Source organism: Eubalaena glacialis, chromosome 9 (assembly GCF_028564815.1).
Source record: "Eubalaena glacialis isolate mEubGla1 chromosome 9, mEubGla1.1.hap2.+ XY, whole genome shotgun sequence".
NCBI lineage: Eukaryota > Metazoa > Chordata > Mammalia > Artiodactyla > Balaenidae > Eubalaena > Eubalaena glacialis.
Genome location: NC_083724.1, coordinates 9,878,540 through 9,902,707, shown reverse-complemented (window position 1 = coordinate 9,902,707; position 24,168 = coordinate 9,878,540).

Sequence of the window (24,168 nt, the reverse complement as noted above, 5' to 3'; positions counted from 1 at the left end):
CTACATCCCCAGTAGAAGGAAGGAGGACCAGCGAATGGGCTTGGGGTATGGCGCTCAGGGCACACAGGAGGCAGTGGGCAGGGTCCTAACCCACGGCGCTGAAATCTGCCGGGCTGACAGGACAGGACAGAGGCTGAGGCCCTCGGGCTGGGAGGGGGAGGGGCCACAGATGGGAAGCAGGTGGGGGGTGGATGGGAGGCAGGAGACAGATGAGGCCTGGACAGGGAGGAAACGGAGAACAAGATGAGAGATAAGATTTCAAAGACGCGTCAGACAGTGGCAGCGGCAGAATATGAGCAGCGCCTGGCCCGGGAAGGGCAGGGGTGCGGTGCGTGGGGAGGGCTGAGGGACCTGAGGAGGGGAGGGGGGGGGCCAGGGACAGCTCTGGGCCGGGCTCCCCCAGAGCCGTGTCCACCCCGCTGTGTCTCCACCACAGTCCTCTGTGTCCCTGACTCTGTCTAGGTGAGACCCACTCCCACCATTCAGGGGTGAGCCTCGTGCTAACTGTGCCCTGCATCCCTGGCCACCGTGTGACCCCTGCTGTCCCTGTCTGTGTCCCCACAGCTCTGGCCATGCCCTTGCCTGGTGACAGCACCCACACTCCGAGGGGTCAATGTCCCTATGTGGTGGGAGGGGAAATCCAGACCCCAGACTCACAGGGCTGCCCACAGTGTGGGGCTCCCCAGAGCTCCTGCAGCCCCACGTTTCAGAAGCAGATGGAACCCCAAGGGAGGGGCTGGTAGGGCACGGGAGAAGCCTCTGCAAAGCTGAGTCCCTGGAAGCATCTACAGGAACCTGGACGAACTGAACGTACCTCCACCCGACCCAGCCTCCTGTTTACACGGCATCCTAGGTGGCCCGCAGGTGGCTCTGGGGACACAGAGGCATGCAGATCCTGCAGTCGCCCCCAAACTGCAGACACCAGCCCAAAGCACCCCCACTCCTGCAACCTTTCTGCACTACAGGTGTTGGCACCAGGCAGCGGGGTCAACACCCAGCTCCACTTGGCACTTGCTGGGGGCCATCGGCAAGTTGTTCAGCTCTCAGGGGCCCAGGTGTGGATGGGTCGATGGTGGGACCTGCATCCCAGGGTCAATGTTAGGAGCCAGTGAGGGCCTGGCACACAGTAGGACCTCGTTGAATTGGCATATGATCCCCTGCCATCTCCATGGCTCTACTGGGAATGATGGCATATGAAGGACCCAACTAGAGGGTAAGACTTAGGGGCATCCCCGGGGCACCCACCCAGGGGCATGAGGCAGTGTTGGAACCCAGGGTGGAAGGGAGAGCTGAGGAGGTGTCCTGATGGAGTGGATTGGGAGGCGGTGAGAGAGAAGAGTCAGGTTTCTGGCCTCAGTAAGAGGCAGGAAGGAATTCCCTGTGTAGAGATGGGGAAGGTCGTGGAAGGACCGGGCTGGGTGGGGTGGAGGTTGACCTTTAACTTCATGCACTGAGGGCAGCACGTGGGTGCAGTGGAGGATGGGGCTGTGCGGTGAGTGACAATTTACAGTGGTTGCCGAAATGCCACTGAGTGCGGGCAGCTTGGGCAGCTCGGGCGGTGCATCAGGGCAGAGGGGCTGTCACCCCCTCCCCCCCAGCACAGGCACAGGGAGAGCAGCTCCTGGCACTGCAGGGGTTGGGATCTGACCACCCAGAGGGGCAGGAGTGAGTGGTGCAAAGCAGAGGCTGGGCCAGGTGGGCAGAGCCAGCAGGTAGGCATAGGGGTGGGGAGGAACCAAGGAGGTGGGCTCTGAGTGCTCCTTTGAGAGTCCTGGGACCCATCAGGCCAGTGAGGGTGGTCTGCCTGCAGCCTCTGACGTCAGGGCAAATGGCGCAATGTCCACAACCTGGAGTCAGACAGGCCCAAGTTTGAATCCACCCTCTATGTCCCAGCGGACGACCCTGGGCAGCCCAGTCTGAAATATCTCCGGGATGAAAAATCTCTGCTCAGGGCTTCCCTGGTGGCGCAGTGGTTGAGAATCTGCCTGCCGATGCAGGGGACACGGGTTCGAGCCCTGGTCTGGGAAGATCCCACATGCCACGGAGCGACTGGGCCCGTGAGCCACAACTACTGAGCCTGCGCGTCTGGAGCCTGTGCTCCGCAACAAGAGAGGCCGCGACAGTGAGAGGCCCGCGCACCGTGATGAAGAGTGGCCCCCACTCGCCACAACTAGAGAAAGCCCTCGCACAGAAACGAAGACCCAACACAGCCAAAAATAAAAATAAATAAATAAATAAATAATTAAAAAAAAAAAAAAAAATCTCTGCTCAGTGACATTGAACTGGGAGGTTTTAATCCTCCTCTTTCTGTGCATTTAAAGCAAACCCAAATTCACTTTTGTAAATAACTTCATCTCGGTTAAAGTTTATCAGGTACATATTCCTCGCCAGTCATTCTGCTAAACACTTTACATGAATTACCTTGTTTAATCTTTATCCTAACCTTAACCTCGGCTGTTGACTCCTGGGCCAGTGATTGCCGATGGGCCAGTTGTCCACTAAAAGTCTCCCAGTTTGTGATAATGGAAACACACCATCTGAATACACACAAAAAACTATACTTCTAACCTCTAGAGCTGTGCTGTCCAACACTAGCCCGTAGCCCCATGTAGCCACGGAGCACTTGAAGTCTAGCCAGTACCAATGACACCTGCAGCTAATATAAAATACACACCAGATTGTGAACACATATACGAATGAAATAATATAAACTATCTCATTTATTTTTATATCGACTATATGTTGAAATAATAACATTTTGGATATATTGGATTAAATAATATTTTATTGAAATTAATTTCACCTGTTTCTATTTTAATATGACTCCTAGAAAATTGTCAATTGCATATATTTTATGTATTCGATTGGACAGCCCTGCAAAACTGCTCCAGAGCAACCAAAGTATCAACAATTATCATCAAACACGAAGGTTCCAACTCCTGGTTTATGTCACCAGACATCTTTTCTAACTTCCCAGGAGGCACTCCTTACTGGAGCTAACTCTGCTGGACCCAGAGTTGGTTCTGCGTAGGCATTAGAAAACCAGCTAGGCTTACGAGGCTTGGCCCAAGGTCTCCCCAAAGGTCGAGACACAACCCATAAAAGCCACAACCACACGTTCTTTCTGGAAGGTTTCCTCACAGGTGGCTCAGAGGGTCAGGCACAAGGCTGGTTCATTCTCATCTCAGGTCCCAGCCCAAATGTCACCTCCTCGGAGATGCTGTCTGGACACCGTTGAACACTTTGGATGCGTAGGGGCGGTAGGACAATGCCTCACTCAAGCTGGGTGACCCTCAGCTCACCTCCTGCCTTGGGGTTTCTCCCTGCACATTGCATGGTGGAAACCCACTTGGAGCCCACACATTTGCAACCCAAACGTTCAGGAAGAGATAATGCCCAGTGGGGCGAACCAGTGACCAGAAAATAGGGTAAACCTTTGAGCAATGGGGGACTGGTGTGGTGGAGAAACCCTTCCCCCATCTTGCCACTTGTCCCATGGATTTGAGCAGACACTGTCCCTAGATAGCAGAGGCCAGCTTGATGACAGGCCCTCACACTGACTCTCCCTCCTCCCCGATTCATTCTGCATCCCTCAATCCTCCCTGGGATCGCGCTCCCCGTAAAGTACTTGCACTGATGCCTTGTCTCAGGCCCTGCTTTCTGGGGAGCCCAGACTAAGACAGAGTCCCTCCCTGGCGGCCCGTTCCCAGCCCCTGGTTCCCCCATCTCAGCATCTTTTATGCTCCTGACGATTGTGTTTGTTTGTTTGACTTGTGTTTTCCTCTCTGCCCAACTAGACTGCAGGCTCCATGGGGTTCCATCTCCAACACCTGAAACTGGGCCTGGTGCATACTTGGTGCTTGGTTGAAAGGAATGACCCCGACCAAGTCTGACTGCTCCTCTTTGAGCACGTTAGACTGAAAAGCCAGGACGCCGCATGCATCAGCTGGGTCAGGCATATTTAGAACAGGATACCTCGTAAGCTGATAGGTCTTCATCCTGGGGAGAGAAGATGCTGCTCTTCTGAAAAACAGGATGTTACCTTCTGGATCCACCCAGAGAGGACCTTGCCCTTGAAGGTGATAAAAGTCAACAAAGAAGCAAGTATTGAAATCCACCAGTCAGAGAGCATTTGGAACAGTTTTGGGGACAGATAATCCTCCCCTGGAGCCTTGATGGCCTTGAGCTTCTAAGTCAACTGGGATATTAGGAAGTATCACCAATGCCCCAGAGAGCAGCCTGGGAGAGCTGACGACATGGACTTCCTTTTGCAAAATGTCAAAGGTACTAAAAGTACTGAGCGTCCCTGATTTCACCAGCCTCCCAGGGGGGGCTTCCTCTGGGGTTGGGGTGGAGACCAAGTAAGATACCGCATGCAGGAGCCCCTGACATAGGCACTGTCTTCATTATTCTTCCCACCTAGGACCCTGAACCTCATTGTCAGACCTAAGAGGCAAGCCCCGGTCCACTCACACTGACCACATCCGCACCAGAGGATGCAGGGTCTACAGCAGGGGTTCTCTACCAAGGGCAATGTTAGCCACCCTCCCAGGGCACGTTTGGCAATGTCCGGGGGCATTTTGGGTGGTCATAGCTGGAAGGAGGGTGCTACTGGCATCTAGTGGGTAGAAGCCAGTATGTTTAATCCTCCAGAGCAAGAACAGCCCTTCACATGAAGAATTAATCAATCCCAAATGTCCGTAGAGCTTGGTTGAGAAACCCTGAGTTGAGGATGCAGGGTGTGTATGGAACTGTCCCTGCTGCACAGGGCAGCGTGGCCCCAGCAGACCTGGGGCCGAAGCCTGGACCCCCTCTGACTGGCTGTGTATCCTTGGGCAAGTGAAGTTCCCCTTCCGAGCCTCAGCTGCCTCGACTATAAAATGGGGAAGACCACACCCATCTCTGTAGGTTGCAGGAGGATTAAATGAGATAATGTATAATAGGGTTTAACTCAGTTCTTCGCAAAAAGAGCTCAAGGAACAGGGGCTGTGCTAAGTTGAATAGTTCCCCCCCACCAATTCATGTCCAACTGGAATCTCAGCCTGTGAATTTATTTGGAAATAGGGTCTTTGCAGGTGTAATTAGTTAAGCTAAGATGAGGTCACACTGAATTAGGGTGGGACCAAAATCCAATGACTAGTGTCTTTATAAGAGAAAGGAGGGGGACATTCAGACACACAGACACACACCGAGGAGACCCCCACGGGGAGAAGGCCACGTGGAGACAGAGGCTGAGGTCAGAGTGATACAGCTACAAGCCAAGGAACACCAAGAATCATGACCACCCCACACGCCAGAAGAGAGGCTGGAACAGATTCTTCCCAGGGCTGTAGAAGGCACCAACTCTGCAGATACCGTGATTTCAGACTTTGGGCTTCTGGAAACTGTGAGAGAATAAATTTTGGATATTTTAAGCCCCCCAGTTTGTGGTTCTGTTTCACAGCAGCCCTAGCAAGCTAATCCGGGGCTATGGCCATCCGGTGGCTGGGCTCGTCATTACCTGAAGGGAACAGATCCAGAGCACACAGAGGCCTCCACCCCCTGAGGGCACCCACGTACAACTCAGCGCCCAGGCTGAGTCTGGAGCTCGGGGGTTTTCTCCTCAAATCGAGGAGAACGTCTGTATCTCCAGACACCCAGTCATGTCTGGGAGTCACCAACCGTCTGCAGTGTACACCATCAGTGCCACCTGTGTGCACCAACCCTGGGGTATGTCCAAGGTGGTGACGGCACACAGCTCACCACGTGTGTCTAAGGAAAGGAGAACAAATCTGGAGGATGCAGACAGAGCCCGTGGCACACACGTGCGCACATGGGGGCAACACCAGGTGCAGCCCACACACTGCATCCCCAGCAAACGGACGGTATGTACAGCACAGAGTGAGCATCCCCAGCAAACGGACGGTATGTACAGCACAGAGCGAGTCTGCAGCACCCGGGCGCACGCACAGCTTGCTCAGGATACCTGCGGCCAGGGAGGATGTCTGCCCGCAGCGATGGCTCCAAGGAACTCGGAGTAGCTATGGCACATGGAAAGCAGAGAAGGAGGAAAATCCATTTGGGGCCAAGAGCTCTGTCTGAACTTTGTCCTTTTCTCAAGCAAAAGAAAATATTATTTCACCCTCTAAAGAACCACACATAATAACAGGCGAAATGTCAAGACCAATGTTGATATAAACCCCCAAGGAAAACAAACATCTCTGTACCTTCTCCGCGGCCTCCCCACCTCACCCTGCTCAGCTAGTTTAAACAGATCTAGCGGTGGGCAGAGGGGAGGTGGGGGGAATGGGAAGAGCCTGCCTGGCTGGGAGAGCTTCAAGGGAACCTGGGCCTGTCCAGGACGAGGAGCCGTCTGGGCGAGCCTGGCCTGGAGGGACAGACAGACCAGACCAGCCATTAAGAAGTCATCCTGATTTCAAATCCCGGTGTCACTCACTGGCTGTGTGACCTTGGGCAAGTAGCCTGACCTCTCTGAACCTGAGGTTCCTCATTGGTAAATGGAGAGGATGGTATGGGATAATGCAGTAGGGCACCAAGCACGGTGCCTGGCACATTACTGATGGTTACCCTCTGTCAGGCCAGGTCTCCCCAGGGGGTAGAGGGGTGGCGGTGTCACCAGGGAGGTCCCCAAGGCTGCATGACCACATGAAAAAACATTTCCTGAGCACTCACTAGGTGCCGGCACTAGCCTAGCTGCCCTACTGAGATCACCTCATTGAATCCATGCAGCCCTGTGGAGATTACCGTCGAGCTGCAAGAGGGGGGACAGGTTTGGAGGAGGTGAAGGGACTTGCCCAAGGTCACACAGCTGGAAAGATGGACTGAAGTTTAAAGCCACATGTGTTTGGCTCCAAGAGCTGGGGCAGGTCTCATCTAGGAAGCTGGAAGCCCAGTTCTAGCCCCAGAGTTTGCAGGACTCGCCACACCCTGAGATGTGTGTTGGGGGGATGTTGGATTACACAGCCCAAGAGACCCCCCCCAAGTTTGGCTCGGGCTTGAAGCCTCAATTCACTAGCCTTTGGCTATTGGTCCTCCAAGCCCCACCCAGGTGATCTTCCAAACTCCTAGTCCACTTTTTCTTTTTTTTTCTTTCCTTTCCTTTTTTCTTTTCTCTTCTTTTCTTTCCTTTTCTGAATTGGAGGCAATCCAACAAATATTCGTTGAGCTCCTTCTCCATGCTGGACCCTGGGCTGAGCACTAGAGGCCCAGAGTTAAATTCTCCCTGAGCCCAACCCTCAAGAAACTCCCCATCCAGTGGGGATGGGGGTGAGGGAGCTGGACAGAGGTAACAAGACTCTTACAATATAACAAATACTCACTTTCATGGTGCCTGTATAAGCTCCACTAGGACCATAGGAGAAGGGGTACCTGAGACTTCCAGGGGAGTCAAAGGGAGGTGGCATCTGAGCCAAGACTTGAAAAGGAACAGTAGTTTGCCTGGAGGACCAGAGAGGAAGGGTGTTCAAGACAGAAGGAACAGCGCATATAAAAGCGTGGAGGCAGCAAAGCCCCGAGTGATGGGGACCTGCACGCAGTTCGTGTTGATACTGAGCGTGGGAGACTGGCAAGGGAGGGTAGTGGGCTGACCCAAGATGTCCCAACAAGAAAGTAGGACAGAGAGGCTGGCGGGGGCCATGGTGGGTTTTACTGAGGTGGGTTTTATTGCAAGAACAACGGGGAGCCACTGAAGGGACATAACTGGATCAAATTTGCCTTTGAGAGAGGTGGCTCTCTGTACAGTAGGGAGAAGAGTTTAGAGGAGCAGGGCTGGAGATGGGAGACCAGTTAGAAGGCAAGAGAATATGGTGGCCTGAACGAGGGCAGTGGGCCGGGGGATGCGGAGGAGGAGGGGGAACAGAGGACGTACAGAAGGTAGAAGTGATAGGACCTGGTGCCCCACTGGAGCAGGAGGAGTGAAGAACAGAGGAGAAGAGGGAGGAGTCTACAGGATGCTCCGACTTCACGCCTGGTTGGCGGCTGACGGTGATGTCCCCAAGATGGGCAGCCCAAGAGGAAGTCTCCTTAGGTGTTCCGATGCGGATGTGCTGAGTCTGCAGGGCCAGAAGGGTGTCCCAGCGAAGACACCAGGACACCAGGAGGAGGTTGGCTCTGTGGGTCAGGAGAGAAGCCAGAGCTGGGGTGCAGGTTTGGACATCACCTCTGTGGTCGTGGTGGCTGAGTTCCCCCCCAGGGAGGGTGGTCCATGCAGGAAGAGCTGTGGGTGCACCAACATTCAGGACAGGGAGCAAAGGAAGAGTTGCCAAGAAGTAGCTGGAGAAGAAGCAGCCAGAAGGTGGTGAACCAGAGGAGAGAGAGGGTACGAAGGCGGTAAGATGAAGACTAAAGGCCGGACAAGTGGACGAGAGGACCCAGGGGTCAGAGGTGGCCTCACCCGGAGCCATTTCAGGGGAGACTTGGGAGCAGAGTGCAAAGACCTGAGGGGTGGGTGGGGGTGAGGAGGTGGGCATATGGGGGGGCCGTACACTGGGCTTTTAGAAGCTTGGCAGGAGATGGAAGAAGAGATAGAAGGTGGTAGCTAGCGGGAGCCTCAAGGTCAAGGAAGGGCTGTTATCTCAAAATGGGGCAGTTGAAGAGCCGCTGGCGATTCCGGAGTTCAAGTCACAGGAGCTGATCGGTTACTGGAGACAAGGAGGTCCCTGCGGAGAAGACCAAGGTTGAGGTCTGGAGCCCGTGCTGGGAGTGTGGTTCCCACACTGAGACTGAGCGACAGGAGTGATGAGCGGGAGGGTCAACCCAGAGAGGGCGGAGGGAAAAGCGGCCGGACACCGGGCTGGGGAGCTCGTCAAGGGCGGGCTGAGGCCTCCAGCAGGGCCGCAGAGAGCTGGAGAGGCCCTGGCTCCGGACGCAGGCTGACCTGAGTCTGCATCCCAGCTCAGCCACTCACCAGCTTCGTGACCCTGCGGTCCCCCCCGCACCGCTGCTCCCTCTTCCCTGAGACCAGGATAGCAACAGTCCCTGCCCCATGGGAACAAATGCATGAAAGGCATTCAGCACAGGACCCAGCGAGCAGAGGACCTCGATAAATGCAAGCGAATAAGAATAATAAATAATGAGGAGCCATCGAAGGGTTCTGAAGCCGGGAAGTGACAAGGTCAAATCTGTATTTTAGAAAGACCCCGCTGGAGGAGGTGGTAGCCTTGGGGAGAAACTAAAAGGTCGTGCACTTCTCGAGGTATTTCTCTGAAGTCTGTGGGAAGTTTGTAGTGTCAGGTTAAAGATTTTATTGGTTCCATGTTTGGTTTTTGATTCGGCTGTTTCCTCGGGTCTTCACACGTCGGATGCCGGTCTCACTGGCGGGCTCATGACTGGCCTGGTGAGTTGGGTCTATTTGGGGCTTTGAGGTGTATTTCAGGAATGAAATGAAGTGGTGGGAAAAGTAAATACAGAAAAAAAATTAAGTAACGGCAAGGGTGGATTTGGGGGAGGGCCTGGGCCAGGGGATGGATGGTCCAGCGGTCCCGTGAGGAGGATGCGGCAGGGCGAGGGGTGCTGGCCCAGTCGGGGAGGGGCAGGGGGTGATTCCTTGTGAAATCCCTGGTCTGCTCCCAGGGATGACAAGCAGCCGGGATTCACACACAGGTCAGCCCCCCCTCACGGCCTCGGCAGGAGAAGCTTCCACTCGGGAACAGCATTGACACATCTTGTAGGAGACTCCTGGGCCCATGGTGAGCCTGAGGGTTTAGAACTGGGTGAGATGGAAGACTAGCAGTAATAATATTATAATAACATTCACAATGGTTATTACTGAGTTCTCACTCCTCATCAAGCTGCACGGCTCTGACGAGACGGATGCTGTTATTAGTCCCATTGCACAGAGGAGGAGACTAGGGCTCAGAGAACACCGCTTGCCCGAGGCCTCAGCTTGGATTGGAGCCCCTTGGAAGAGATGTCCACACTCTTATCTATCCTGCTTCAGGGATTCCGGCCTGTGGGGAACCCTTGGCAGTGCCTCTTCCGTGAAGCCCCAGGGCGGCTGAGTTTCTTTGCCAGTAACTCAGGCATAAAGTAGAAAGAGCCCAGGGGAGCATGTGGCCTCCCCTTCCAGCACTCTGCTAACCTGCTGTGTGACCTTAGGCAAGTGGCTTCCCCTCTCTGCATCTTGGCGGCCTCCTCCTCAGTCAAGTGTGATTCAGCATCTGATCTCTGGGGGTTAGGATTTCATTGGCTCCTGCCTATCTTGGGCCTAGCACATAGTAGGCGCTCCACAGAGTCCCGAGCCCTCTTCCAGGGCTGCCGTGTCAGGGCCGATTATCTCCATGGAATCCACACTGTGAAAATAAACATGAACTCAAGTGGCCCCGGTCTCCGTGGCAGCCAAGGGGAAGCTCGGTCCCCAGCCTGTGTCTGTTCTGGGCAAAGAACAAAAGTTTCCCTGTGAAGTTGCCCCCACCCCGCTTCCCTTTCAGAGCCAGCTGGGATGGGGAGGAGGGGTGGGGGGAGGGGGCCAGGCCCACAGCCCGGTGAGCCCAGCTGCCTGTCAACACCCAGCCTCCCTCCCGCCCAACCCCATCCCAACACCACCCAGGGCTCAGGCAGGTGAAGGGCCCCCGAACCCAGGAGCCCCAGGGGCAGAAAGCTGGGTCTGGTAGTAGGATTTGAGGAAGAGAAGGTTCCCACGGGTGGTCCTGGGGACCGAGTGTGTGGGACTAGAGTCCAGGGATGTGGGTGGGAGAAGCTGCCCAGTTAGCCTTGCGCAGAGCGCCATGCCATTCACGCTTCTCACATCCCTTCACCTACCTGCCTCCCGGCTCAGAGCCTCTCCCCTCGTGGGTTTCAGAAGCTGGCGGGAAATGGCCGGTCCTGGAGGACACGGCAGAACTAGCACACAACTTGGCATCAGAGGGAAATGGCACAAATTCTGGCTCCACCATAACTTGAGGTGAGAACTTGGGCAGGTGCAGTCCTCCCTGGACCACCATCTCTGCATCTGCATCACGGGAACGGCCCCTCTGGCTGGGGTGGAAGGGCAGCCACGTCGAAGTTCAGCAACACGCCTCTGCTCAGCAGCCACTGTGCCCACTGAGGACCCAGCAGCATCCTGGCGTAGATGTGAAGCTCACCCACTGTGGGTTCGGACGTGTGACATGTGACAGCCTGGGGGAGCATGGGAGCAGAGTGTCGGGGAGGAGCAGTGGGCCCCTGGGAGAGGAAAAGAGCCAGACTGAGCCCAGGGCCTGAGGAGCAGAGCGGGGCGTGGGCAGGATGTGACTGCTGTGGGTGGCAGTGTGGCTCAGCACCCACGTGGACACAGCTCTCCTGACAGTGTGACTGCTCCCTGGGGAGAAAAAGAACTGTGCGGAAGGAAGCCTCACTTCACTAAACTCTGCCCCTTCGCGTGCCCAAGCAGAGCTGCTGCGGATGCCCCTAACCAAACAAAAGCCAGAGGAATGACCTCCCCTTCCCTTCCAAGGTCATCAGCGCACAGGAGGTCCACGGGGAGGAGTGTCTCTGTGTGGCCAGTGGCCACGGTGGTGAAGTTTGTTCACAGGGCAATGGCATAGGAGGTGAGGGAGGGTGAAGGAATTGTCAAACGACAGCCAGGACTTGCGTGAATTATATCTCAATAATTAGTTTTAGCAGCTTTTTTGTAGATTACATTGGCTTTTTCTACATGGATGATCATGTCATCTGCAAATAAATCAATTCTATATTTTCCTTTCAAAGTAAAATGACAACCAGGACTTACCTGTGGGTGCACATTCTACACCCCTTGGGGTCTCCCTGAAACACCAGGAAGAACGGGGCCCTGCAAGATGCTAGGTCTCCTGAGTGAAGAGGCTGATGCTCTGAGCTAGCAAGATCCTGCTTACTGTCATCCTAGGCTGATGCAATCAGAGTTATGGAGATCACCGTCTCTCCCCTCCAGGGGAGTCATGAGAACTCATGACCTCAGACCTGTAAAAGTGTCTGATGCAGAGAAGATTTGGAGCCCACAGAATTGGGATCCCTGCCATCTGGAAAAGACATTTAAATGTTTGATAATATTGCTACGGGCTAAATGTTTGTATCCCCACCCAAATTCAAGGTTGAAGCCTAATCCCCAGTGTGATGGTATTTGGAGGTAGGGCCTTTGGGAGGTGATTAGGTCATGAGGGCTCCATCCTCACGAATGGGATTAGTGTCTATAGAAGAGAGACCCCAGAGAGCTCTCTCACCCCTTCCACCACGTGAGGACACAGGTGTCTATGAATCAGGAAGAGAGTCCTCACCAGGCACCAAATCCACTGATCTTGGACTTCTTAGCCTCCAGAACTGTAAGAAATAAATTTCTGTTGTTTATAAGCCACTCGGACTCTGGTATTCTGTTATAGCATCCTGAAAAGGCCAAGACATGTGTTTTATTCAAAAACTAAACATTCCAATAAAAATTACAAGGTAGGTTTTAAAATCTGTGAAACTCTTTGACTCTGCAATCCTAGTCTTAGAAACTGATCATTAGAAAATTATGAAATGCATCAAGATACAGATCAATTGACAGATGATAGAAAATGCCATCACAACATGATTAATACAAAAATAACTTGGAGATAATCTGAATATTCAACAAAAACATAGAATGCTATGCCGCTGTTATGAACGACTGTGCTGTGCAGATATATCTTTGTGATGTGTTTGATTTCTGAGTGAAATAGGTTATAATACAGTATTAGAGAATAATCCCATTTTGGTTTTTATGAATATATATACATGAAAATGTCTGGAAGAAGAATATTTCAAAATATTTACTTGATTATCCCTAAGAGGTGAAATTAGGAATAATGTGCACTTTTTTCCCTGATATTTTTTGTTTTATCTGATTTTCTTGCTTTTCTACAAAGTTATAATGACAACAATATAAATAACTACCATTTATTAAGCACATACTTTGTTCCAAGTACTGCATTGAGGGCTTTCTCTATGTTTCCTTATCTAATCCTTATAACAATTCTGGGAGACAGGATTCTTTCAGTTGAAAGTGACAGAATACCCAGGTACAATTGCAGGATTCTTTCAGTTGAAAGTGACAGAATACCCAGTTTGAATACCCAATTCAAACTGGTTTAAGCAAAGAAAGAGGATTAATTCACTTGTGTCAATGGAAAATCATGATTGGGCTTCAAGCAGGGGCTCAAAATTTGTCCACAACTGGTTTCTCTTGACTCTATTCCCCTGGAGCATGTTTCCATTTGGGAGCAAGATGGCTTTGAAGCAGGAGCCAGTCACACCCTCACAACTGCAAGGCTATGGAAAAGAAGTGGTTCCCAAAGGCCCTAAGGGGTACTCCATTGGACTGGCCTGGGTCACATGACCACCCACCAACCAATCTCTGTGGTCAGGTAATGGGTGCACTGATTGGCTTAAGCCCAGGTCACATGCCCCAATCACAGAGCCAGGGAGTGAAATCATAGTTCAGGGTAGGAGAGAATTGGTTCTCCCAAAGCAACAGCAAAAGCAGGGTAATGGATGCTGGATGGGAGGGGGAAAAGCTGTCCACCGCAGTTATCTCCAACTTACTAATGAGGAAGCTGCAGCTCAGAGACGGAAAATAGTTTGTTCAAAATGATACAGATAGTAAGTAAGGAGGCAGAGATTTGAACCTTCATTGTCTAGCTCCAAAGACCAGAAACTTCATTACTATGTGATATTGCCTTCCATGATTACTTGTGTAGTATTTTGATAAATTTAGAAACAAAATAAAGTCATAATCCCCTGTCAATGTGTTTAGGATGCCTGACTGCTTAAGGTCAGGGTGGGGTCAGGGCACACCTGAGACCCTTGTGTCCAATGCTTCCTTCTAAGATGGTTGGTCATCCAGTTGCTTCATATCTTTCTATCAAGACGAGTTGTCAAGAGCAACCCTCACACCAGAGAATGGCAAATGCCACTTGGATAGAAGAGAAAACGCTCCAAACACAAGTTATAATATCTGATATTTATTGGTGACTTATCATGTGCCAGGCATTGTGCTATTGAGTCCCCGTGACCGCCAGTGGAGGTGTGAACAGGTGCTGCTCTGTGTTACAGATGAGGGAACTGAAGCCAAGAGAGGTGAATCCTTGCCGAGATCACACAGCCATCTCATGTGGAGCCGGGCTTAGGGTGAGTCTGACCCCAGAGACAGCCTTTAATCACACTCTGATGCCTGTATACAGTTCCTCTGCAGCCAAGAGAGAATTTTAGTGGTACCTGCAGAGATCAGAACTGTAGAAAGTGAATGTGCTGATAATATAACTCCGAGTATTAAAGGAGCCAAGTAAGGCTGACACCTCCAGCTGACATTCTCAAGGCATTTCCCCGGGCGTTTGCTGGGGAAAGATTGTATGGTCATGACTGAGGCCCAGTGCGCTGCCTAGAAACCTGCTAAATATCCTTCCCATTATGATTTAACCTCAGTCTTGAGTTTATAGTTATTTTATATGGTAAAGGATGTAGTCACTGGTGAAAATAAATCCAACCTCTAAGTAGACACTTAGGTTTGAAAAGATGTTCGATTAGGAAAATGTTCATGGTACGTCGTTAGTGAGTTTTTTAAATGCAAACTATAGATATATCTATCTATCTATATATAGATATAGATATATAGCAAGATCCAAATGTTGTATCTTAAAAAAAGATATTCATACATAAAAAAGACCAAAGGAATACACAAAAAGACTAACTTTGGGGGCTAGTATTATGGATTATTTTTATTTTCTCATTTGCGCTTTTCTATAGTTTCCAAATTTTCTATAATGAGGTGCATTATATCCACAATTTAAAAGTTATTAAATTTTTAACAAAGGTTTCTGAGTATAAGAGGCATAAGACTTCCATAACAACCACAAGCTTTGTTCTCCTTTCAACCTTCTTTCTTCATTTATTTATTTATTCATTCAACAAACATCCACTGGTTTCTGCTGTGTGGGGCTCTCACTTCGAGTGGATCAGACAGATTCCCTTGAGGCGTTCCCTGTGCAGTGGTGGACCGACAGATGAACAGATGCTCAGACATGAATGATCCCCTAGATGTGAGCCCCATGAGGACAGGACCCTGCCTGGTTCATCTCTGTATCCCAGTAGCTGGGATGGGGTCTGAAAGAGAGTTAGGAGCTTCGGAAATACTTATGAACAAACGGGTGAAATCAGGGAGACAGGAGTTCAAATCCCAGTTCGTTAAGTTCCAGCTTCCACTTCTGCAAAATAGGGGAATAATACCTACCTCATGGGATTGTTTGAAGGCTCAACTAACACACAGAAATCTTTTTATACAAACCTGGAAATAGCAGTAGGCCCTCAACAAACAACAGAAATAATGTATCTCAAATTGGGTGGATTCTGACGGTGTACAAAGTCTGGGGTCAGGCCTTCCTCTGCCAGTATTTGGAGCTTGACTAGAAAGAAATTTGGTTTAAAATTTGGAGAAGAGTGTATAACTCTTATTTATCTAAGAAAAGAGGAGGCATTACATTTTAAAATGAAAGGATAGGGACTTCCCTGATGGTCCAGTGGTTAAGAATCCGCCTTCCAATGCAGGGCACGCGGGTTCGATCCCTGGTCGGGGAACTAAGATCCTACGTGCTGCAGGGCAACTAAGCTCCCGTGACACAACTACTGAGCCCATGCGGCACCACTACTGAGCCTGTGCGCCTCAACTAGAGAGAAGCCCGCGTGCCGCAACTAAGACCCGACACAGCCAAAAATAAAATAAAATAAATAAATATATATTAAGAAATAAATAAAATGAAAGGATAAATTAAAACTTTGAAGCAGCAAAAGTTATCTAACAGGAGAGAAAGGGAACAGGGTAGAGGGGCAGAGACAGAAGCTAGACTACTTGCAATATTCCATGATTTGTGGACCTGAGTTGGAAACCATGGAAATATTCTATATAACCATATATTTTTTTTAATTCTTATTTATTTATTTATGGCTGTGTTGGGTCTTCGTTTCTGTGCGAGGGCTTTCTCCAGTTGCGGCGAGCGGGGGCCACTCTTCATCGCGGTGCGCGGGCCTCTCACTATCGCAGCCTCTCTTGTTGCGGAGCACAGGCTCCAGACGCGCAGGCTCAGTGATTGTGGCTCACGGGCCCAGTTGCTCCGCGGCATGTGGGATCCTCCCAGACCAGGGCTCGAACCCGTGTCCCCTGCATTGGCAGGCAGATTCTCAACCACTGCGCCACCAGGGAAGCCCCTAACCATATTTTAAACATGTTAAGTGTTTGGAAAAGAAATTCCAAATAACAAAAGGAAAACAAACAAACAAAAAGCTAACTTATGGCAAGTTGGTGATAAATACATGGAGAGGAATTCCTCCAAATGACTAAAACACAGCAGTTTTGACTGTCCATCCCTAATAAGATATTCCCTAAAGGCAAAGCAAAAATAAATAAACTGCAAAAGAAAAAAATCAATAATTGCATTTTTGGTGGTATTGGTATCCTCATCTGAGAGTGTTATCTGGAGTAGGACTTAGCAAATGAGTGTATCTTTCACTGGGAACTGGGAAGAAAGGACACACAGCATGGGAGAAAGGATATGCAGATGTAAGATGGATGAGACTAAGTAAAAACACTATAGCCCTGAATTCAAATTAGAAATGTCAATTGAACTCATATTTTGAAAATAAATTAACAGACTTTATTTTTTTTTAGCAGTTTTAGGGTTACAGAAAAATTGAATAGAAAGTACCAAGACTTCCCATATACCCCTTCATCTCCGCCTCCCCCAATTTCCCCCATTATTTAACATCTTGCATTAGTGGAGTACACTTGTTACAAGTGATGAGCTAATATTGATATATAATTATGACCCAAGGTCCATAGTTGATATTACGATTCAGTCTAGGTGCTGCACATTTTAAGGGTTTTGACAAACATATAATGACATGTATCCACCATTGTAGTATCATACAGAATAGTTTCCGTGCCCTAAAAATCCCCTGTGCTCTGCCTATTCACCCCTCCCACCCACCCCCCCAACTCCTGGCAACCATGGATCTGTCTCCAGAGTCTTGCCTTTTCCAGAATATCATATAGTTGGAATCATACAATATGTAGCCTTTTCAGATTGACTTCTCTCACCTAGCAATATGCATTTAAGTCTCCTTTATGTCTTTTCATTGCTTGATACCTCATTTCTTTTTACCACTGAATAGCGTTCCATTGTGTGGATATACTAGTTTGTTTATCCATTCACCTTCTAAAGGACATCTTTGTTGCTTCCAAGTTTTGGTAGTTATGACTCACGATATATTCTATCTTTAAAAAAACAAATGTATTTCCTAGCTCTGTCCACTGAAAATGCCCAGAAACAATGACCAACCCAATGGCAATAAGCATCACTTAAACCTTGATTGTGGTCTCTAAATACCACTCCCCACTCAAAGAAACCAAGGATCCTTGAAGAAATGGCTGATTCCAGGTCTGGGGCAGAAAATGTCCAAGACAAACCTGGGCATCTTGCTATTCCAGAAAGCAAGGAAGTTATCAAAGTCTACTGAGGTCAAAAGGCTACAGGAGCCAACCCAAAGAACTTCACTCTGGTCGAGTGGGATCATTTGAGTATCAATAAGAATAATAATTGCAGGGGACTGAAACACACCAAATAACATTAAATCCCTATGTTCATAATGATACTAAAAAAATAATAATAATAACTCAATAAAAAATAACTCCAAGGATGTCAGGAAACCAACTCAGTATTTGAGAACTATTAAAGAATCAAGTCTTTGTACTATCTGTATTGTATGTATGAAGGATATTGTACTGTACCTTGGGGTAACTAAAGAGTTGAAGAAGAGAAGTTTCGCTTTTACAAGTATTCCAGCTAATAAATGAAGAAGGAAGACAGAATTAGAATATCATCACTTTGCAATCCCCAATGAAAGAATGAACTTGGGCAATGAACATCAATGACTGCTAACTTCACAAAAACAGAGATCATAAGACATTATGGGCCTCCTGATGGAAGGACAGGATACCTCCTGTGAAGTATTGTGGCCAAAAATCGAACCTGAATCTCATCAAGCCTTAGATCTAATTACAGGAAATACAGAGGACAGAGGAACATGTTAAAGGAACTCACAGGAATACAATCCAGATTGAGGAAAACTCTACAGGACAAACAACCAGGTTCCTTCAACAAATAAATGACAAGGGCAGAGAGGTGGGGGGGGAGGGGATTATAGATTAAAAGGGATTTAAGGGACATATATGGATGTTTTTACAAGGTACAAAAAACATTTATGAGACCATCAAAGAAATGTAAACAATGACTAGATATGTGTGATGATAATAATTTCTCCAGCTGTGATAATGGTATTATGGCTATAGCCTTCTTTTTTAAAAAAGATTTTCTTAATTTTTAGAAAGATATAGCCAAATAGCTATGGTTGAGATGTTAGAGTATCTGGGATTTGCTTCAAAATAATCCATTGGGATAGAGGAATTGGGGTGGAATGTAGATGAAACAAGATTGGGCATGAGTTATAATTGTTGAAGCTGGGTGATAGGTATATTATTCTCTCTACTTTTATATATGTTTGAAATTTTCCATAATAAAAAAAAAAGCTTACCAAAAATAAAAATATAAGCTCCTTTTAACAAAGCCAGAGGCAACCCAGGGTCTCTTGTGCCTCTGATGTTTTTATGTTGTCACCTCTTTGTGTAAAATTGACCTGACTGGTAACTTTCTTCCCCTTTTCCTTCCAAGTGCCTGTTGGTGAGTTGGTTCTAACCCGCCTGACCAGAGGTCAGGAGGGGCCACCTGTGATGCCCCCTCCCCATATCAGCCTGTACCCTGGGAAGGACTACCAACCACCAGGCAGAAGGAACCAAGCTGGGTAGGGGCCCCAGCCCTGCAGCCAACTTTGCTTGAGCGAAGTAGGAGGATTTTAACCCCCACTACCACTTGGGCAGGTTCCTCTCTGGGTCACACCAGTGCCGGGCGCTCATAGCCTGGCATAAACCAGGTAGATAAAAGCAGAAATGTGTAGTGATTAAGAGCCTGGGTTCTGAAAGACACAGGTTCAAATCCCAGCTCTCCCAGCATGTGTCTTCAACTGCCTGAGCCTCAATTTCCCCATCTGTAGATGGGGAACTATACGAGCATCTTCCTCGTAAGGCTGGTGTGTGCATTCAGTGAGAATGTGTGTGAAGCAATGAGCTCAGTGCCAGGCTGGAGTGGCTCCCAACAAATGGTGATTATTTCTGCCGCTACTATTATTGTTATTATTTTATACTAATTATTCTACAGCTAGAATAGAAAGTAGAGCTTTTCCCCCAAAAATTATTCCTTATATTTGCCTCTTTCCAAAGCATGTTGTATTATGGGATATTCTCTCAATTATTTCATTTGACCAACAGAACACTGTTTGGGGAAGACGCATTAGCCTGAAATGACCACTGGGTGCTCATTTTGGATGTTAATCGCAGTAAGCTGACAAATGGGCTAAAAGAGATAAAGTAATTTCATGTAGCTTTAGAATTTCTCCTGGGAGTGTGGCCTGGCACACACAGGGGTTGCACACTGTTGCAAACAAGCCTTTTACAACTCACTTTATGATGCAGTATAGAAGCTCTGCAGATTATGAGTGTGTACCTACAAGGAGAATAAGTAGAGGCCAGTGCCATAATGTGTGGCAAAGTGGTATTTGTAGCTGGGATAATTACTGCACTAAGCATGAATTTGCGTGTCAAACAACTTAGAGAGAAGTGGAGAGAGGTGTTCTGGAAAGTGATGCTGAACATTTTGAAAAGTGGCTTCATAATGACAAAGGACACAGCTTCACAAATGCAGGTGAAGCACAGGCAACGAAAGCAAAAATAGATAAATTGGACCTCAAAATGGAAAATTTCTGTGCATTAAAGGACATGATCAACAGAGTGAAAATACAACCCACTGTATGGGAGAAATATTTGCAAATCATATATTTGATAAGAGGTTAATATCCAGAATATATAAAGAACTCCTATAACTCAACAACAACCAAAAACCCCAGGCCTTCCCTGGTGGCACAGTGGTTAAGAATCCACCTGCCAATGCAGGGGACATGGGTTCAATCCCAGGTCTGGGAAGATCCCACATGCCACGGGGCAACTAAGCCTGTGCGCCACGACTACTTAGCCTGTGCTCTAGAGCCATGAGCCACAATTACTGAAGCCCGCACGCCTAGAGCCCACGCTCCGCAACAGGAGAAGCCACCGCAATGAGAAGCCCGCGCACCACAACAAAGAGTAGCCCCTGCTCGCCGCGACTACAGAAAGCCTGCATGCAGCAACGAAAACCCAATGCAGCCAAAAATAAATAAATAAATACACAAAAATTAAAAAAAAAAAACCCAAAACCCCACCAAACATGAGGGAGAGACTTGATAGACATTTCCCCAAAGAAGGTATACAAATGGCCAATAAGCACATGAAAAAATGCTTAGCATCTGGGACTTCCCTGGTGGTCCAGTGGTTAAGAACCAGCCTTCCAATGGAGGGGACATGGGTTCAACCCACGGTCGGAGAACTAAGATCACACATGCCACGGGGCAACTAAGCCTGCGGGCCGCAACTACTGAGCCCACACGCCACAGCCAGAGAGAAGCCGGAACACTGCAACAAAGAGCCCATGCACCGCAACTAAGATCCAATGCAGCCAAAAATAATATAAATAAATAAATAAATATTTTTTAAAAATGCTTAGCATCACTATTCATTGGGGACGTGTAAATCAAAACTACGATGACACCATGTCACACCCATTAGGACACTACTATCAAAAAACAGAGGAGGTGGAGAAATTGGAACCCCTGTGCACTGTTGGTGGAAGTGTAAAATGGTGCAGCCACTGTGGAAAACAGTATGGCGCTTCCTCAAAACAATTAAAATAGAATCACCATATGATCCAGCAAATCGAATTCTGAGTATACACCCAAAAGAACTGAAAGCAGGGATTTGAAGAGATATTTGTCTACTCATGTTCATAGCCACGTTATTCACCATAGCCAAGGGGTGGAAGTAACTCAGGTGTCCACTGACAGATAAATGGATAAACAAAATGTGGTATATATGTACAATGGAATACTATTCAGTCTTAAAAAAGAAGGAATTTCTGACACATGCTGTAACACAGATGAACCTCAAGGATATTATTAAGTGAAATAAGCCGTCACAAATGGACAAATATGTATGATTACACCTAAGTAAGATACCTAGAGTAGTCAAATTCATAGAGACAGAAAGTTGAATGGTGGTTGCCAGGGGGTCGGGGAAGGAGAGAATAGGAAGTTATTGTTTACTGGGGACAGAGTTTCAGGTTTTTTTTTTAATTGGAGTATAGTTGCTTTACAATGTTGTGTTAGTTTCTGCTGTACGACAAAGTGAATCAGCTGTATGTACACTTACATCCCCTCCCTCTTGGACCTCCCTCCCACCCCCGCATCCCACCCCTCTAGGTCACCACGGAGTACGGAGCTGAGCTCCCTGCACTACACAGCAGGTTCCCGCTGGCTATCTGTTTTACACATGGTAGTGTATATATGTCAATCCCAATCTCCCAGTACATCCCACCCCCCCTTCCCCCACCCATGTCCACACGTCCGTTCTCTATGTCTGCGTCTCTATTCCTGTCCTGCAAATAGGTTCATCAGTACCATTTTTCTAGATTCCACATATACGCGTTAATATATATTTGTTTTTCTCTTTCTGACTTACTTCACTCTGTATGACAGACTCTAGGTCCATCCACGTCTTTACAAATGACCCAATTTCGTTCCTTGTTATGGCTGAGTAATACTCCATTGTATATATGTACCACATCTTCTTTATCCATTCGTCTGTCAATGGACATTTATGTTGCTTCCATGTCCTGGCTTTTGCAAGATGACAGGAGTTCTGGAAATGGGTGACGGCTGTACAACCAGTGTGAATATACTTAATGCCACTGTACACTTAAAAATAGTTAAGATGGTAACTTTTATGTTATGTGTATTTCATCACAATTAAAAACAATAATAAAAAAAGGAAGAAATGCAAGTGAAGAGTCTGAAACTAAACTGTCTCAGAAACTGCAAGAAAAAAACAATATTTATATTTACTATCTCCTTTTAACCCATTTGTCAGGTTACTGTTATAAACATCCAAAATTATAATAATAAAAATTGTTATTATAATTTTCATAAAATTAATATTTTAAGTAGGCATTTGACAGTTTTTTTGTCTTGAGTTTCTATACTCAAATTGGCCAAAAACATTTGGGAATATCTTCTTGTTAGGCAAATGCAGGGTGTTCTCCATCCCTCCTCACATGTTCAGGGCATAATGGAATCATCTCCCATCACCACGGTCCCCCAGCCTGGCTCTCCTTGGGCAGCCTGGACTGTTCTGGGCTCCCACACAACCTAGAACTCAGAGCTCAGGGCCCTAAGACTCCCATGAAGCCTTCCGTCCCCCCGAAGGGGCGCTTCCTAAATGCAGAAAACATTTATTGTCTAAAAGGCTCTTGTTTGGGTGTGAGGGAGGTGCAAGAGGGAGGGGATATGGGGATATATATATACACACAGCTGATTCACCTTGTTATACAGCAGAAACTAACCCAATGCTGTAAAGCAATTATACTCCAATAAAGATGTTAAAAAAAATAAAAATAAAAATAAATAAAAGGCTCTTGTTTGTGTTGTACTTCTTAACGTTCTTTTATTAAAAAGAAATGAGCTTCTCAAAGAAATGGTTGAAAACAGATTTTTAAAATTGCTCCCGTGCCCTAACACCCTGAAAACACAGGTTTCCTTTCGCAGGGTCCCCTCAGGGCTGTCACCTTCCAATTGCCCACACAATGACCTCCCTCCATGGGAATCTGGCCTCCGCTCAGGGGTGGCAGACAAGGGCTTGAGGCCTTACGGTTGGAGCCCTGACGGTCACCACCATGCACTCGGTGCTTATGATGGGGACCAGGCTCCCGGCTACCTCTTCTTGTCTGCTTGCACTGTGTGAGACACCACAGCGCCCCCAGGAGTTGCCTCTATGGTTGCCATCAAGAATCCCCAGGTATATCAACTATACTTCAATCTTTAAAAATTAAAAAAAAAAAAAAATCCCCAGAAACAGAGAACAGCCTCTCCTTTCCTCACCCTCTGCCATCTCCCATCCCCAGGCCCCTTAGCTCCTCCCCCATCCCCAAGACCCTGCTGCCTCAGTTTCCCCAGATCATTCTACCCTCCCCTAGAATCTAGCAAGCCCAAGTCTCCATTTGCATCTTCTCCAGCATGGGCTGTGAGTCCAAGCTTTCTTCTTCCCCATTCTTAGCGCTCCCCCGGAGAAGGGAAGGCAGCAAAGAGGGGACGAAATGCGATGCTCATTCAGTACAAGAAATCAGACTCATCTTATGCTGTGAGAAGTCGTTTCTTGCCTTGAGTCCTCAGCTGGTCTACAGGGGAGACGCATAGCTCCAACCACCGAGCAAGCACAATGTGGACCGTGTTATATTTCAAGGGCACTTGTCCCCTCCCCGTCTTACAGATCCCCTTCACTGCCTTGACACTGAGGATGTGCTCCCCATCACTCCTTCCTGAGACCACACAGGGACGGGAGAAGGGTGAGGAAGACAGATGACCCATCTCACCATGATGGAGAAACACACGTTGCTGAAAACATATAAGACGTAGACCTAAGCTAGTATAGGGAGTGAAGGAAGCCTCCTGGGAGGTGGTGACATTTACACTGAGACAGAAAGGATGAATAGGAGTAAGCTAGGAATAGAGAGTGGAGAAAGCCTGCCAGGCAAAGGGAACAGCCTGTTCAGAGCCTGCAGGCAGGAGAGAGTAGGAGCTGCTTGAGAAGCTGAAATAAGGCCAGTACACTTGGCATGTAGTGCAGCCTGGAGGGGAAGGAGGTAGGGATGAGGCCAGGGAGGTGGACACGGGCCAAGAGGCCTTAGAGGCCATTGGGAGGATTCTAGACTTGGAAGCTTCTCCTGGGTTTGGAAAAGCCTGAATTACCAAGTTCTTCCAGGGAGAATAACTTTGCAGGGCAGATTGTGTGGGCTGAAGTGTAGATGGAGGCCAGGATGCTGGGTTGGAATTTTCTGGCTTTTCTGTGCACTGGGAACAGTTGCAGGGCTGTCTGGATTCCAGAAAGTTCCACAACACGCCAGCTCGCCTCCCTTCTGAAGTGGCCCAGCACCCACAAGTGGCAGCCTGGTTCTG